Source organism: Cricetulus griseus, chromosome 9 (assembly GCF_003668045.3).
Source record: "Cricetulus griseus strain 17A/GY chromosome 9, alternate assembly CriGri-PICRH-1.0, whole genome shotgun sequence".
NCBI lineage: Eukaryota > Metazoa > Chordata > Mammalia > Rodentia > Cricetidae > Cricetulus > Cricetulus griseus.
In genome coordinates this window covers 766,726-784,855 of record NC_048602.1, presented here as the reverse complement: position 1 = coordinate 784,855, position 18,130 = coordinate 766,726, and positions in this window count along the sequence as shown.

Genomic DNA, 18,130 nt, shown 5'->3' with positions numbered 1-18,130 from the left:
TTTTTCCTGATACCAGTGCTAATGTTTCAGTGAGGGAGGGATATAGCATTCTAGAATGTGCTTCCCCGGTTCTTCAGAGTTGACTAGGTCTGAGCTCACAGGGCCCTTTGCACCCACTTTGATGGAGGAGGTTGGTCCTCAGCTCTGTTCTATTTCTCCTTCTAACTCCCTTGATTGGGGTCCTCCTGAATAGGCCAGCATGTCACCACTTCTCTGAGGACAGATGCCTGAAGTGAACCCTAAAGCTCAGCTGGGTTCCCTGTCCCCCAACAATGGACAAGCATGAACAGATCCTGGAAACTCTGCCTATGGGAGCAGCTAGGCCCTGGAGGAAACTCACCTTCATTTCAACCTCAGCTTTTTACAAGTTTAAGAACACTTAGCGTCCAGAAGTTGAAGTTCTAAAAGCACCAGACGGTTAGCTCATCGCCATGTCTCTCTGTCCAGGTGCCCATGCGGATCATACAGTCTTTAGCCACCTTCTCGGGCCCTACTCTGGGCACTGAGGGGCAGATAGTGGCCCCTGCCTTCAGGATCTAACCCACCACAGAGCCTGTGTGTTCAGAAGCACCAGCCACGGCCCAGAAGATGATCCTAGGATCCAGGCCCCTTCGATGAACCCGCATGAAAGCTGGGCAGAGAATGCCACTGCACTGCAATACTGCGTCAGATCCATCTCTGAATCCTCAGCTGTCCATGAGCAGGTGGGCCCAGGCTGCTGCTGTGTGCCATCCCAAACCACTGCCTGCTACTCCACTCGAAGCAAGAAAGGGGAGCGTGAGTTCTTGGAAAGAGTGTGAAGTAATTGATGTTCTGTCCCTGGGCCAAAGCAGCCCAGGCAGGACAAGCTGGCCTTAGGCCCGGCCTGGGACTCACAAAACCTGGGCCAGCCCCAACTTCTCCGCACTTAGCAATCCACAATTCATTTAGGCCTCACCTCAGTCATTCAGCAAATATTGGTCATAAACCTTCTAATGTAGCTGCCTCGTGGGCCAAGGACCATCACAGGGAAGGGACGAGAGAGTACCTAAGGGGACTATGTAGAGATATGCTCCGTGGGGTGGGGGGCACGTGTGTGAGCATGTGTGTGTGTGTGTGTGTGTGTGTGTGTACACTCACATTCAATCATGTATTCAAGCATACAAGCACAAGACATCAAGTAAGACTGTTGATAGTCAGGCAGGGACTCCTCAGTGGTGGCACTCCAGCAACTCACACAAATGCATACCGTGGGAAACTAAGGGTCATTTATCCTACTATTAAAGGATTGGATCCAGCTGCTACTGTAGGCGCTCACAGGACTGGAGGAGGTGGGCTGCCTGTGAGAGTTCCTCTGTTCTTACAGAGAGTGTTATTACTCCTTTCCCTAGCCTTCCAGGGAACGAATGAACAGGGAATGCCTTCCTGTGGGGATCACACTGCTTCCTCGTAGGCCGCACAGCAAGCGTCTGACCATGACCTGTCCCCTGCCCTATGGCTGGGTCCTGACAAGCAAGTCACTCATGCGTATCCATACACAATTCTGAACTTCAACAGCCAGTTTCCAAGGAACATTTTAGCCCGCATGCTCACTTCATCTTCCAGTAGCCTGGCTAGGAACTCAGCATTCACGCTGGAGGAGCTGGGAGCCCACGTCAAGAAGTCATGGGCTACCAGAGTATACGCCACAACCCAGGCCTTCAGGCAACTGAGCAGTGTGAACCTCTGACTACCACAACCAATGCCGTCACGTGGGTAGAAAACTCAAAATGCAATCAAATGATGCAAACCGGTGAAAGATGTAGCCCAGAGCCACATGCTTGCTGCCCGTGCATAAGGCCTCCAATCCCAAGTACCACAAACATACAAGCCAAATCACTTCTCAACAATGAAAATGGCCCCAACCCTAATCATTTGTATATGTAAATCATTAAGCCTTGGTTGGCTGATGGAAGGAATCAATGAACACATAATTACCTAAATCTAGCAAAGGCAGGCAACTGTCCTCACTGGAGGTGGCAGTTAGATGTCACAAACTATCCTAACGTTCTATCTGGTCCTGGACTACCCTGGGTCACAGTGAGGAGCACCGATGGCGTTCAATGTCATGGTCGATGGCGTGTGAGCTTCAGCCACTCCAGCATTTCTCACCATGGTGTTGGAGGTCCTGGGATCCATCTCTGAAGACAAATGAGTCTAGTGAAGGCTTCTGAAGACCTTAAGTTTTCTCCCTGAGCTCTGCAGAAGCTCCCGAGGAAGGGAATGTCACCTCAGGCAACACCTGCCACTGAATGTGGACTATCAAAATGCCTTGTCCTTAGCCCATCACTGCAGGTACCCGGGGCCATTCAACTGCTTTTGATAGAGCTAATGGCTATTTTCATTCTTGCATTGCTCCTTTCAAAACTATTTCCTGTGATATCAATGACAAAAGCACTCACTTAACTCTTCCGAGGGGACCTAATTGTATCTTTTCCTCAGGATGAAATTTAAAACTATCAGGACACCAGAAATGCCAGCAGCCATAAGTTTAAATAAGTTTTACACAAAAATACAGTTCCATTTTGCAAGCACAGGGGAGGGGAAAACCTTATGAATTGTCTCAAAAATATAGATCTTGCCAGTAAGTTTCACGAAAGAGTTTGATCCTTATACTAAGGAAAAGAATAGTCAGAAATAAAACGACTTCCAGAATAACTGCTTCAAGTGGATTTTTAAAAAATTAAATATTGTTGCCTAGCCGAGCACAACTAAATATTTCATAATTTATCAAAGTGGGTACAAGAGTTGCTCTGGACACCTTGCAGGAATCCCACACCTGAGTTGCCATGTACAATTGAAATTTGCCCCCCCTTAACAGCTTTCGGGGGTCCAAAACAACTGAGTTTGTTCAAAAGGGTCTCGTAGCCTGCAGTTCTGGTTGTGTAGAAACATCCATCCCCCCCCAAAAAAACCAAAAGAGCCTGGCTCCTTCCTGTAACCCGCCTGGCTTTCTTCTACATAAGTTAAGCAATAATTAGACAAGTTCACCTAGAACACAATGGCTTATTAAATACAATTTTCCCAGTGGCTGATGCTTAACTGTTTAAGCAAGGTTGTTCTAAGCATCACACACTCCTGTTCTGAAATACAGAACACCAAACTACTGAACCTTTTCGGGGTCATTAAACAGCTGTAAACATTATTATAAAAATAAACCAGAGATTTCATGCCTACATTTTGGCCTAGAGCTTGCTGTGTTTAGCAAGTACATTTTTTTTTCAGCTCTTACAATCAACGCTGGTGACATTTGGGCATCCAAACCAATTACATCACAAACATTACTGAGGTGGGCAGGATACTGAGTGGTTTATTTGCCAGATGATTAATAGATAAACAAGAGGGCACCATGGGTGACCTGTTCCGTTTTTGACTGATGTGTAGGCAATGCTTTGAGACAGGGCCAGAAACAGTTAAAAAAAAAAACAAACCTTACTGAATATATTAATGAAAACATGATATTCAAATCAGACTTCCGGGGCTGGAAATTGTGTGATGGTTAAAGCTGAGTTCGAGCTGAGGGTCAAATTTTCAAACTTCCTCAAATGGAGGCCTTCTCTGCCTCAGATGTTGAGTGGGATTGCCTGAGCAGAGAGAGCACGGAGCAGGAGGCAGCATCCGTGCTGGTGGACAAATCACCACCTTCAGCATCTTTGCTGCCTACAATGCCAACAGCATCTTCTCTTCACAATCATCCCTTTGCTAAGGAAAGATATGTCAACACTGTCTGAGAATATCACAGTAATCAGCTCATGTTGGCTGTACACAACCTTACATGCCAGGTGCTTACCCCATCACAGTAGTGACAAATAAGGGAACTGAGGCTCATAAAATTAAAGTAACACAAAGTCTATTGGGAAACCTGACTCCAGAGCCCAAGCAAAGACAAATGGGTGGCTATTTTGAATGCTAACATCATATACATTCTTGTTGTGTTATAACGCTCACATGCCAACGCCTTCACTCAGACAGTGCAAAGGAAGAACTACAGCCATGGAGAAGCTCATACCTGACCAAGGAACACACATATGAAGATAGATAAATAAATAGACAAAAAGGCACTTCTGAGGACTGTGTTGGTAGGGCAGAGGTGGCAGTCACCATGGATATAGAGAGTGTGTCTGTTGCTTACTGGTTTACAGACCAGTGAGTACCCAAAGGCTGTTTTAGACTCTAATGGTTTCTTACTATTTACAAAGACTGGCACATCACCCTTAACTCTCCTTTCTGATTCAAGGGGGTAGCTGCCCCAGTGAGGAAGGATGCCACCTGAAGAGCTATTGACAAGAATCCAGCGGTGTGATCTCCCACTGGTGACCTTGAATACATGCCCAGGCCTCAGTATATAAAACTGACTGATAATAACTGTCCTTTTGACATCCTAGGATTCTGTGATGACAAACCAACAAAACCCAACGTGGCATTTAAATGACTAACAACTCTGGCTGTGCAAGAACCCTACTCAGATACTAACACAACATTCCGTACCCTTGTTTTCAGATACAGGAAGCATACTGAATTAGCTGATCTTTGTTTCTGTGTCCAGCATACCGGGCATAGACAACTTAAGAAGGATTTGTTTTGGTTCATGGCTTCAGAGGGTTCAGTCCACAGTTGCTTGGCCCCATGTGTTTGAGAATAGCTTCATGGTCGTAGGCATATGTAGTACAGGTACAGGAGAGCCATTTACTTTGTGGCAGAGAGAGAGAGAGAGGAGAGAGAGAGAGAGAGAGAGAGAGAGAGAGAGAGAGAGAGAGAGAGAGAGAGAGAAAGAAAGAGAGAGAAAGAAAGAGAGAGAAAGAAAGAGAGAGAAAGAGAGAGAGACTCTAGGTATAATATACTCCTAAGGATGCACCCCCAGTAACTTAAGTTTTTGGTTTTTGGGTTTTTGTTTTTGTTTTTGTTTTTTTGTTTTGTTTTGTTTTGTTTTTGCTGGCTCCTACCTCCTAAAGTTTCCAGAACCTCCAAAACAGCACCCACCCCCACTGAGATGTAAAGTACTGTGAAGTCAGAGGTCTGTCATGGACAATAATCTCAGGGATGATGAGAACAGGGTGTCCAGAGTTAGAAGAAGCATCTCTCTCTCTCTCTCTAGACCTCTCCCAGTCCACCCTCAGCTCTCTATAGCTGTCAGCTCAAATCTATCATCATTGCTCTATCTGGCTTTTCCAGGAAGCCTTCCTGGTTTGTTCCTAGTAAAGAGTTGGTCACACCTTCCTGAGAACCAGCAGGCAGCTTCTCTGGATTGTTGGGGCCTTTGTGGCATCTGTCCTGCATGCCTAGCCATAGGAGGTCATACAGTTTTTCTCTTCCTCTGCTGGACCCAGGCCTGGGAAAACTCCCCTCCACTGATGACTCATCTCCATGCCCAAGATGGGATGCTGCCCAGAACAGCAGAAATCAGTCCTGGTGACACAAAACTATGACACCAATGTTCTCCAGGCTGAGACAGGAGGATCACCACCAGTTCAAATCATGCTTGGACCATAGAGTGAATTCAAGGGCAGCCTGGGCAACTGAGTGAATCCATGACTCAAAATAAAACGTGAAAAACAAAGGGCCGGGGATGTAGCTTGAAGGTGGACAGACAGACATATTTGCTTAGTATGTGTGTACAAGGCTCCAAATTTAATCTCCAGCACTAAAAGGGGAAAGGGGGAGGCAGGAGTCTGTGAGCTACAGCCCATCCCCTACCCTCCAAAATCCAGTCCCTGAAGCCTGGCTTTGGTTCTCCTCAATGAGCTGGGGGAAAGGAAATCACCCCTTGTTCTCTGGAATTGATGTCTCTCTGTGCACTCATGTCCATCACAGGAACCAGAAGAGAAAGGGAAGAGAAGACGGGAAGGGTGGGAGGGAGAAGAAGAAAGGGAAGAATGGAGTAGGAGGAAAGAAGGGGAGGGGCGAGGCATTGAGGGAGAAGGGAGAGAGGAGAGAAAGAGGGAGAAGAAGAAAGAAGGGGAGGGGAGCCCGGCCTCCACGTGCCTTTACCGAAAGGCTTCCCTTTACCAGGACAGTGAAACGGGAGACGGCAGCAGAGCTTGTCAGAAGAGTATTGATTGCTACCATCTTGCTGGCTCTCTCAGGTCCCCTTTTAAACAGAGCTGGTCATGGCAGGAAGTTAGCTATTTAATCCCCTATTAACCTGCCTTGGAGGGGAACATTCTTTTCTACACACGGCTTCTCTGGGAGCAAGGAGGCTGGCAGGTGCCGCAGTGAGCGATGCCCCCTGCCCCAAGGGCTTCAGGGAGCCAGAGAGCAGGCTCTACCTCCACACCCTTCGCCCCGAATTAAAGCCATTTACATCTGAGCAAACTGGAACAGAATCCCAGGTTGGCTGGTTTCTCTTCGTTTCACCAAAGCCTCAGGTTGAATCCAGCCTGAAAGCAAACCTAATGGAAAATGCCTACATGTCAGGGTGACCAACGGAGGCCTGGCTCTGAAGAGGTTGGCCCAAGTAGATTTGTTCATATAAAAGACAAGAGCTCAAATATGCACCATCTCTTTAACGCATGTAATTGTGGCTGGATACAACATCTGGGCACATCCGAAGTGCTCCCCTGGCTGTAGCAGCAGGCAAAACCAAAGTCGTTTTTGATCATTGGGTTCCCAGTTCAACATCCTTAGCTCCTGCCACCCAGGGGAGCACCAGGTTGATCTGACATAGCCTTCGCTGGGCTGATGGAAGACTGAATGAAGTCATTGATGGAAATGTTCCTGAAAGGGGGCGTGGCACAGACAGCAGGCCTTCATTGCAAAGGCTACAGCTGCTAACGTCTCCTCCCCCCCCCAGCCTCTCCTCCTCCACCTTCTCTTCCTCCTCTTGTATACCCTCCCCCATCCCATTATCACCCGCACCCCAACATTGCAGGACTTCATCTCCTTATAGTCACCCTCACCACTCTAAGGCACACGTTCAGGGAACCCTAACACAGTCACAAGTGTATACAGTGGGTTAACGTGCTTACGTCCCTTATTTTTAAAAGCATTTGCAACCAATGAAAAAAAAGTTGAGCACATCCATTTGAAGCCTAGACAAAAGCAATGGGACCAGGCAATTCACAGGAGACATGGAGTTTGGCTAATGACCATAAAAATGTCACTACTGACTAGAAAGCCAAAAGGCTCAAAACAATGGCCAGTTCCATTTACAATCAGCCTTTTAAGGATCACACTCAGGTCCCCTCACAGTCACGCACACACCCAGGGTAGAATTGGGAAGAAGAGACTGTGGCTAGTGACCACGGGCTGAGGACCCAAGACACTATCTTTCCAGAGACACAGTGAGGACATATGGGAACCAAAATATTCCTTCCAAAACCAGAATCTCAGAGCTGTTACCTAGGGTCATACCAAAGAAGACAGACTAGCAAGGTGGGCATTCTAGAAAATTCTCCTGAGTATATGCTGAGATCAGAGGTAGCAAAGGAAGTCCCTACTGCCAGAACACAGTTTGTATTTCCTACTTTCCCCAGAGAAACTTGAAAGGAAGCAAGTGGCAGTCCTGCCCAGGAAAATACCCTGCCAGGCCTCGTGCTACTGCACAGCACCAAGAACCTCTGCCAGCCCCAAACATCCTTGCTTCCCCAGCATCCCTGAGATTTCTCCATTTAGTTTTGATGGCCATAGATCAAAAGTTTGCACTTTTCTTAACGTACATCTAAGCAGAGTTCATGCCAGAGACTTGCAGAAAATAGCCACTTCTGCCATTAGCCAGTCCCACGTCCCATCCCTCTCCTCCGAATTCTGTTTCTGGGACCACGTGTCATGAGCAGTAGCTACGTGTCCCCCTTTCCTCAGACATAAACCCTGAGGCAAGCAATACATAGACAATAATGGCGGAGCTGGAGACGTCTCAGGGACTACCTCTCTCCTAGTCAGTCTAAACGCCTTTTACACATAGGTAGCCTGAGGTCAGAATTGGGGATAACATGAATAAGTAGACATTAAGTTAGCAGCCGTGTGTATGCGCCATACTTCCATTGGTTAATTCCTAAGCACCCCGAAATATGGGAGACGCTAAGTAAATGAAGAGATGGGTGAGTAACAAGGGGGCGGGTAAATGAGTGAGTGGGAGACTGGATAGGTGGACGGATGGACAAATGGGAAGGTGAGTGGGTTGGTGGAAGAGTGGCTGGGTGCATGGATGGGAAGATGGATAAAGGAAGCCCTGCTGTTCACACAGAGAGATGGATGTGCCTTTTAATTACAGATTCCTACTGGCCTTGCTTCCCACCTCTCAGCTACCAAATGAGTCTAGCTGCTATAAAAATATGTCCATAACACACCTCCCTCCACCAGAATTCAAGCTCATTAACATTCTCCAGCTACACGGCTTTCGGGCCTTTGATCCTATGATGTCCTGTGTGTAATGACTCATGGGGTTTAGAAAGTCAAGACACCCATCTCCTGTTGTCTCCCCGGACCTCTGCCGAGCCCAGGAATGATATGTACGCTCATGAAACACCCTGTGACCTCCAAGTCCCCACCACCTGGGAAGTGACTCTCCAAGGATGCATTTAGAAGGGGTCTAGAGTCTGTTGCATTGGACCTAGGATTGAAGATATCCCAAAGACAGGTTCCTGAAGCCCATCCCTGCCCATCTGGAAGTCCAGCTAAGGAGGCAGGCTGGAAGGATCCCCTGGCTCCTTGGGGTGTTTGCTTTATATTGTGTTACACCAGGCTGATGTGATGTAATGTGACAACCCCCAGCCCATGAAATACATGAATCAGAATACCCCATAAATTTAAAGAAATACGGTTCTTTTCCAGACATGGCCAATTATAAACTGCAGAAATGTTAGTGCCCTTAAAGTCAGTAGCAAGTTTGTAATAACCAAGGCATTTTGTAACTCAGAAGTTCTTTATATGCCCAGGGAAGTCAGTCTCTACTTGTTTGTAGCTTCCTTGGGGAATGCAAACACCCTGCCAAGTGGACCACCTTTGTGGGGCTCCCAAGTCACACGTGGCTGGCACTGACCATGGCCCTCTACAGTTCTGATGGGAGGAATCTTGCCACTAAAACCAACTCCCTACCTGGAAAAGCCCGCTGGAAACACCATCCCAGGCTCTAGAATCCTTGCCATGTCTGGGATTTCCTGTATCTGAGCATCCACAGCAATTGTGGGTGCAATGAGCTGAATGAAGATTGCTTAGCCAACTGCTCAAGTGGGGGTGGCTAACCGGGCCCTCACTCCCCACCATACATGTGTGCCAAAGAGCCTGCATAGTTTCCTCACTTCTCCTCAATCCACAGCTGAGCGTTAGCACCAGGGTGACTATAGGATCAGTTGCAGATAGCCAAAATATTCCATTGCCCTGCATTGGGCAATTGGTTCAAGGCTCAGCACATGACCTAATCCACACCAATGAGAGTAAAAGCAGAGGCTTGTCAGGAAGTTCCAGGCAGGGAGTTCAGTTGCTCTCAGTGAGAGCTGGAGCTGCAGCAGCCACTTCCCTATTTAGAAGTGTCTACAGAGGTCTCTCTAGCGATGTGCAGGAAGTCCAGGGCCACCCACCCAACACTGAGTAACTAGAGGAGATATGTCACCTTCTTGTTAGCATAATTTGAGTTTCTGGATCAAATGATACCTGAAGGCGATGCCAGGTACATATGACACGCTCACATAAGCCATCACAGACTTCTGGTGGCATCAGGTTGGATATTCCGTCACACAAAGATAGTGGACTTGTGGAGTCCCGGTGGATAAAGAAAGGACGCAATCAGCTGTAACAATCAGCTGCTTGCTCAGGGCCAGTCTGCATTCAGCTCTCTCTCTCTCTGTCTCTCTCTGTCTCTCTCTCTCTCTCTCTCTCTCTCTCTCTCTCTCTCTCTCTCTCTCTCCCTGTCTGTCTCTGTCTCTGTCTCTCTCTCTGTGTCTCTCTGTCTCTCTCTGTGTCTCTCTCTGTCTGTCTCTCTGTCTCTCTGTCTCTCTCTCTCTGTGTGTGTGTCTCTCTCTGTCTCTCTCTGTCTGTCTCTCTCTGTCTCTCTCTCTCTCTGTGTCTCTCTCTGTCTCTCTGTCTCTCTCTCTGTGTGTGTGTGTGTCTCTCTGTCTCTCTCTGTGTCTCTCTCTGTCTGTCTCTCTGTCTGTCTCTCTCTCTGTGTGTGTCTCTCTCTGTCTCTCTGTCTCTCTCTCTCTGTCTCTCTCTGTGTGTCTCTCTGTCTCTCTGTCTCTCTGTCTCTCTGTCTCTCTGTCTCTCTCTCTCTGCCCCTAACTCACTGCTGTCTTTATTTTATTCCATTGTGCTCATTCAAACCCAGCACAGCTCGAGTGCAGGGGGCTCTATGCACATTCTGAGGGGCCCAGCCAGGTGCTGCCTTGGGTTTCTCTGAATGTCTCTGGTTTCTGAAGTGGGGAAAGAAATGGAATACCTTCTCCTTCATGCCTGGGATACAGAAGGCCCAGCCCACAATAGGTGTCAAGAATGCTTTGCACCAGGCTGGAGAGATGGTTCAACATTTAAGAGAGCTTGCTGCTCCTCTAGAGGGCCAGAACTCAGTTCCCAGCACCCACATCAGGCTGCTGATAACCACCTATAAATCCAGCTCAGGAGGTCTGATGCCCCATTCTGATCTCAGTGAACATGTGCAGACCCACACAAAGACACATAAATTTAAACTTAAATTGCTCACCACACTGGGCCGCCCTTTACCATTAGCCATAGGAGCTGAAATCCCACAGCAGCGCATTCCTCTCTGGGTTTCAGGTTGAGGAAGAATGAGCTTGCTTCTGGTAGCCCTGGTATCGAACAGTCCTCTGGAGTCTAGATTGATGGACTCCCTCATTCCATACCAACCCTCCTCTCCCATCACCATCTAAGATAGCTTCTTCAGATCTCTAGCCAAGTGCCACTGCCCTGGCATCCCTAGACCCAAAAGATGCCCGTGCTGTCCACTCTGAGAACCTCACATGTTCAGCAGACTCCGTTACTCACAAACATGTACAGGCGATGGTGAAAGTGTCCCCAGAGCATTGCCTTTGGTATAGGTGTCACGATGCCTCTCGCTCCTGTTAACACCATGTGCTGTACAGAATGGCTCCTTGTCGCCTTTTCATTGGACAGTAGGGCCAATAAGGCGGGAGATGCAGACAGAGGTCTGGAGCTTACCTACTCTAAGTTTAGGCTCCCCAGCAGCTGGCTGTGTGTGACAGACTAAGAGCGCATGGCTTGGACACACAGAAAATTAAGAGGAGTAGAAAAAGAGCTTTGGTCAGACCCCATGGCCCAGAAGCTGTGTTCTCCCACCAACACCATGTATTCCCTACAAACAGGGACAACCCGGGACCTTAGTGTAGCCATGAACCTATAAGCAGGGAGCTTTCTGCCCAGATCCTATAATACTTGCCCTCGTAGCCCTTTTTCCAGAAGCCATGCTTGGCCCTAACAGGATACCTGTGATGCCTGCATCTGGTTCTTTGAAATCCTAGCCGTGTTACCATTTCTCTGCCTGCCCACCTCTCAGACCCATGCCCACAGAGGCTGCAGCGGCAATCTTTGCCCCCTTTTGAAGGCCCAGGAGAGGGTCCTAACCCCAAAGTGCCCTCCATGCAGAGTGGTCAGGCCCTTGGAGGTCAGAGACAGACCAAGAAGGTCATGTAGAGTGTCACCTCCCCACTGACCAGAGCCTGGCATATACACACTCTGATCTATGAAAACACTTTGGTCCTAGCATCCTGGACTCCACAGGACCCCAGACCCAGCAGGGATAGAGAAAGAGACCGGCTGAGCTCTTGCTCATTCATTCATTCATTCATTCTTTCTTTCTTCATTAACCATAAACTCTGTGATGTAATCTCCTATGTGGTATTTCTCCGATTCCCATCCAATTACTAATTATAAAACATGCAGAATATTAACGGCAATTATTTATGTAGATAGAGGCAAAACTGCATGAAAAGATGGATCGGGTGGGTGGGTGGATGGATAAACAGGATGATACGTCAATCGATGGAAGAAAGAATGGATGCTTGAATGGATGGATGAGTAAGTGGGGGTGCGGGGGGAGGGGGATGGTTCAAAGTGTGCCTAGATGGATGGATGGATGGGATGTGACATAGGTGGACCCAGGGATGCTTGGATACATGTGTGATGGATGGATGGATGAATGGATGGATGGATGGATGGATGGACATGTGGATGGACACATGGGTAAGTAGAGACTGGCTGAAGAGATGAAGGGCGTTGTAAGGACAGCTGAAGGGATAGATGGATGAACAAAGGGATAGGAGGATGAGTAGCTAAACATAGGGAATAGAGGAGGGAGGGAAGGGAAGATAGCAAACGGAGAGCTATTTGGATGGGAAGGGATGAAGGGATTGATGGACAGATGTGTAGATTGCAGAAGATTTTACGAGATGCATGTGCAATGGATGGAGCATGCCCCGTGCTGCAAAGACCACAGACACCAAGCGTCATCTAGACAGGAAGAGGGTCCTTTCTGCAACCCCGAGAACAGGAAAGCAGTAGCTCCCTAGGGACACTCAGGCAGGGGAGTGGCAAGAGAGTTCAGAGATGAGTGACGGGTAAACTCAGCAGCCATTATAATAGTGTATGGGATATAGGAGCCTTGCCTCGGGCAGCTGGGTCACTGACTGGGCTTGTGAGGCATGGCCCTTACTTAGACAGGCAGGAGCTTCCAAAAGCATGACGCTGGGGTCTTCTGGAGGCACTTTCATGAGGCTCAAGGCCACTCTCAACTCTGCATTCCATACCTTCTGTCCTCAGCCTCCTAAAATCTAAACCTCCCTAGTAGCTCAGAGTCCTCCATCTCTTCCCAGAAGATAAATAAAATAAAGGTAGTCAGTAGTCTCCAAGAAGCTTCCAGACCCACACTGTCCATCACAGGCTTCCTACACCGTCTTCCCAGCACTTTCTGCTATGGAATGGAACTGCAATAAACCAACAGCACATTTTTGCAGCGTTTTGTACCCCTGCTAATATTTTTTTAATTAATTCACTATTTTTTACTTTAATGCATTTAAAGGGAAACTATATCATTACCCTAAATGGAAATTTGTATCACTTGCTCTAAATTAGAGGTAATTATAAAAATAAATAAAATGAGAACAATGTTATTAAATTCTGGCAGAATTCTGCTGCTTGCAGCCGGTGCTGGCCCGAGGCCTGTGCTGCTCTTACACAGAGGCCAGGAAGACAAAGGGTGGCTATGGCTCTCTGGGAACTAGAAGGAGCATCCTGCAGGGGTCTCAGGGAATGCAATGGGACTCAGGCTATTGTACACAGGAATCCCCGTGTCTCCCAAAGCCACCTTGGACACTACCCATGACTCATCTCTCCACGGCCAAGCCATTTGCTCCATAAGAACTATGTGGTTAGTCTTCACAGCCAAGTCTGAAGTGTTGAGAATCACCTAGGAGACTAGTGAGGCAGACTTCTGGGCATGTTTGTGAAAACAGAGGGTCAGCTGGACAGACAGAAACACAGGCCCCATACTTGGGTGGCCTGGACAGATGCAAACAGTCCAAAGAGGAACCATGCTGAACACCGGCATTCCTTCTCTCTGCTTCCAGTCCACAAAGAAGTGAAGAGTAACACACACACACACACACACACACACACACACACACACACACAGAGAGAGAGAGAGAGAGAGAGAGAGAGAGTCACACACAGAGAGACTCTCATACACACACACTCACACACAGACCCAGACTCACTCACACACAGACTCACACACACAGAGACTCACACACAGACTCTCTTTCTCTATCTCTCTCTCTCTCTCTCTCTCTCTCTCTCTCTCTCTCTCACACACACACACACACACACACACACACACAGAGAGACACACACAGGCACACACACACAGACTCACACACATACACACAAAGACACACACAGACTGTCTCTCTCACACACAGTCTCTCTCTCTCTCTCTCTCTCCTTCTCTCTCTCTCTCTCTCTCTCTCTCTCTCTCTCTCACACACACACACACACACACACACACACACACACACACACAGAACCCGTGATGTTCTTCCCAGCTGCATGGAACCATGTGAATATAGATGAGACATCTGAAACCATGAGCCAAACAAACCACTCTTCCCTGAAGCTGTTCCTCTTGGGGATTTTTACACAATTCCAAGAGAAGTAACTAACACCTCTTCTTGAAGCACCAGAGTCCTCAGGCCACCATAGGTGAGGGGCTCTTTAAGAAGTTTCAAATAAATGGGAATTGACTAAGCTTTTCTCCACATTGGAGGGAGAAATTAATTGGAAAACACACCAAACTCTTCCTTTCTCTGGCTCCTGGGCTCTCTGTATTTCTGATCTTCAAAGCCCAAACCTTCCCTCCAAAGCCCAAACTGGGTGGACGATTGGCTGCTTCTCTTCCTGCTTATAAAAACCCTGACCAGGGCCCAGCGGTTCTGAGCTGCTTCCCTCATTGCTCTTTCAAGAGAGGGATGTTTCAAGTATCAGTGAAATCTTTATAACAACAACTAAATAGATGGGATTTAGCGGACAATGAACTACATTTTTCCCTCAAAGGCTGAAAAACTGAGAGTTTAGAAATTTTCTTTTTCTGTTTTGAAGAAAGATTTTGTTTTTCCCTGATATTGCCTGAGCGACGCTTCTGACGCTGGAGATTATCCGCGCGCCAGCCGGGCTTGTTGTAATTAACACGCAAGCAGCGGCTCCAGTGTCTAGTAATATATTTTTCTAAGACTTTGATGATGCTAAGAGATTTTGAGTCCCACATTGCAGACTTTGAAGCAACTGCATTGGATAGAGACACCTTAGATGAAATTGGAAATAGGGCGAGTTTAATATGCCTCCCCTGGAGATTTCTAGAAGGAATGGGTTAAAGGTATCTGTCTGTGTGCTGTGCTGTGGATCAGGATGGGAGAAAGTTGGTCTTGTAGGCTCTGGCATGAGGAAGAGCTCTGATTGGTCCTTTTTGGCGGAGTTCTGGCCCTTGAGTATCTTCTTTGGTCTCAAACATAAATGGCTTCCTTAAAGGATTTAATTAATTCTTAGATGTGCACAGGGCCCGTGAGCACAAACATTAAGTTGTTAAATGCATTAAGTCGATTCCGTTCTCTGCCACGCACAGCAGTTCCCAGTGACATCCCTGGGAGTGTCAGACACAGGCGGGTCCCACACATGCCCAGCACCCTGGGTGCCCAGATGCCCTTCATGCTTTCAACTCCTGCTAGGGAGCATCAGGCTGTGAGTCCTCTTGGAGAGGGGCCGTCCCAGGCTGCCCCTCCTCTGGTCCTCAGAAGACAAGCTGGATGAGAACACCGTCCCTTCTCTACTCTGCTCTCTTTCTCCTTCGCTGAGCTCCCCGGGCTACTGATGACTTCTCCATGCCTGGCAAGGACACCACGGAGCAGGGGGCATACTGGGAGAATTGCCTGGTTGGGGTGAGCTGCCGTGAAGGAGCCTCAAGCAGAAGCCTCCCCAGAAGTGAGCACATCAGGAAACCATGCTCAATCGCTGCAGCTAGATCACTGCCTATTCTCGGACCCCGGCCAACCTCCTGTGCTCTGTTTCCTCGCTCTCTGCGCTCTTCCTTCTCTGTACTCAGCCTGTTCAAAACCAAGAGTCTTTTATGTTACCTGCCTTATGTGGGATCTGATTTGAAACTGCAGCAACCATATTTATCTCTTGTAAAACTGACTGACCGTGTGTGTGTGTGTGTGTGTGTGTGTGTGTGTGTGTGTGTGTGTGTCTGTGTGTCTGTGTGTCTGTCTGTCTGTGTGTCTGTCTGTCTGTCTGTGTACTTGCTGATACTGATGCGTCTTCCGCTTGTAACTTTTAAGAAAGGTCTTGGTGGGGGTAAGGGAGTGAACGGGTATCACTGGGTAGTACAGGCATGCACCACCACATCTGGTTTACAGTCTCATATAACCCTGGGAGGAGTGAGAAATGGTACAATTTTTCTGAACAGCCTTTGGATATATATATATATATATATATATATATATATATTGAGAGCCTTAAATATATTTATAACTCATGACTCAGTTTTCCACTCCTAGAACAACCTACGATGCTATCCGAGGAAGACAAAACTGACAGGAAATGCCATTAATAGCAGAAAGGAAAAAATATATAGATGCCCAAAGTGCTCCAAAAATGGAAAAGTGTCTATATTGCTGCTGCTGTGGAACACTGGGGTTAAAAAGCAGACTTTTCAGCAAATGTTTTGGTGGATTTGAAAATGGTGCTATTTCAAATGAAACAGAAGCTCTGATTACCACTTGATCCCATGTGTGAAGAACCCCCCCCCCCCCACACACACACACACCAATGAGCGGACATACTACAGATCAGCAAAATGGCATTTCTGGGTGGTGGAATCAGATTTATTCTAAATGCTATTGTGCATTTCCCAAATTATTTCATAGGTATACGTCATTTCTCAACTTCTAAAAAACAAACAAACAAACAAACAAACAAAGCCTTCTTTTTGGAGAAAAACTAAAATGCAAGAAAAGGTACCCTCATTCAACAGGAACCATCTTTAACACTTAAAAATAATAATAAATGCAAGAAGCCCAAGCTTGACCATATGCTTAATTTGGACTCAAATAACTATTCACACTGGAACAGAACAATAGTCATTGTATCGATGAAGGTATTTTAATTGCATAATTCCAGTTAAAATGTGGGTCCTGTACTGGCAGTTTTATGAAGGCATAAGCTTCCGAGTTGGCCCATTGTCAGGAACATACTTCCAACCTTCTCTGTGCTCTGCATTTCCTATATTTGCATTCCCTTAACCTCTGTGTCTGGTGTACAGGTATATAAAGGTGTTCCCTAAAGTGTCAATGAAATTAATCAGGAGATTTATTCAGGAAGCAGAGGAAGTTTACTGTGTTTTATCTCCTGGGATCTGGGGCTTTTGCAGCAAGGCCTGGAAAACTAAAGCACTCTGCTGTTTGCCCACTGTTCAGTCACTGACCACTTAGGTTTAATAAGATAAAGGGGCATCAGCTTCCTCTCTGAGTTCACCCCCAGAGAACAGTTGGAGCATGCCCTGGGGTTCACTGCCTCCCATGGAAAGAGAAGAAACCACACCCAAGCAGATCAGGGATGTTTCCCTCACTGTAGGGGGACATCCACTGGTCCACAGGACTGCTTCATGAATACCGTGAGTGATAACATAATGTTCAGAAACAGGTTAGAGTGCAGCCAGTGAACAAAGTCCACATGACCCCTCCAAGGACAGCCGTCAGAAAAGTCTAAAGCAAAAGTTAAGTCTACATGTCTGATCCTTAGGGGAAATGTTTGGTAACAGGAAAATAAGATCATCAGAAACTATAAATTATGAGTGTTGGAAATAAGGTAAAATTACTTTTCTAAAGGTATGCTTGACCAATTAGAAGCCTCCTCACCTCCACCCATTTGTTGTCTTGCTAGAACAGTATTTAAAATTATGTTTTCTTGCCTAGCTAAGAATAGTATTTAAAATTACATTGATGCTGCTTTTCGTTTTGTTGGAAATATCCCTTGTGTTTTCCCATAGGTGTGTCCTAGGGTTCTTTTTGGGTGGGTCTTCCACTGATCTTACTTTCACATTACCAAGCATCTTCATCCCCCAATCTCTGCAAACAACACAAAAGATGCTTTTTCTTCCATGTGGGATAATTACCTAATGGCATTTATAAACAAGGAGTGGAGTCATCAGTATGCCAGAAAGGTTGAGATATTCATGGAAGATGGAAAACGGTTGAGAATGGTTTTGTGGAAATACAGAGAGAAAACATCCTCCAAGACATCCAGGGAAAAGGCCTTAAAAGAAATGAATGAAACCACCACATAAACTGCATTGTGGTATAAGGGAAGCCTCCCAAACCAAGCAGCAAACATAGCACATGAAAGACATGACCTTCGGGCACTGAAAAACCTCGTGGCGTGAGGGCTGGGCAGAGAAGGAGGAGGCCCCACACTTATTTCCAAGCGCCTCAGTGGGGCAGGCAGCTCCAGGCCAAGCAAAGCAGTGGAGCATTTTGAATATCCAAGCACAGAGGGACAAGATCCCCCAGAAGGCTGCAGAGAGCGGGAAGGAAGACAGGAGAGTCGCAGCTTGCCTATGGTCCTGACAGACTGGGCACCCAGGAACCCTCTGCTGTAGACCCCA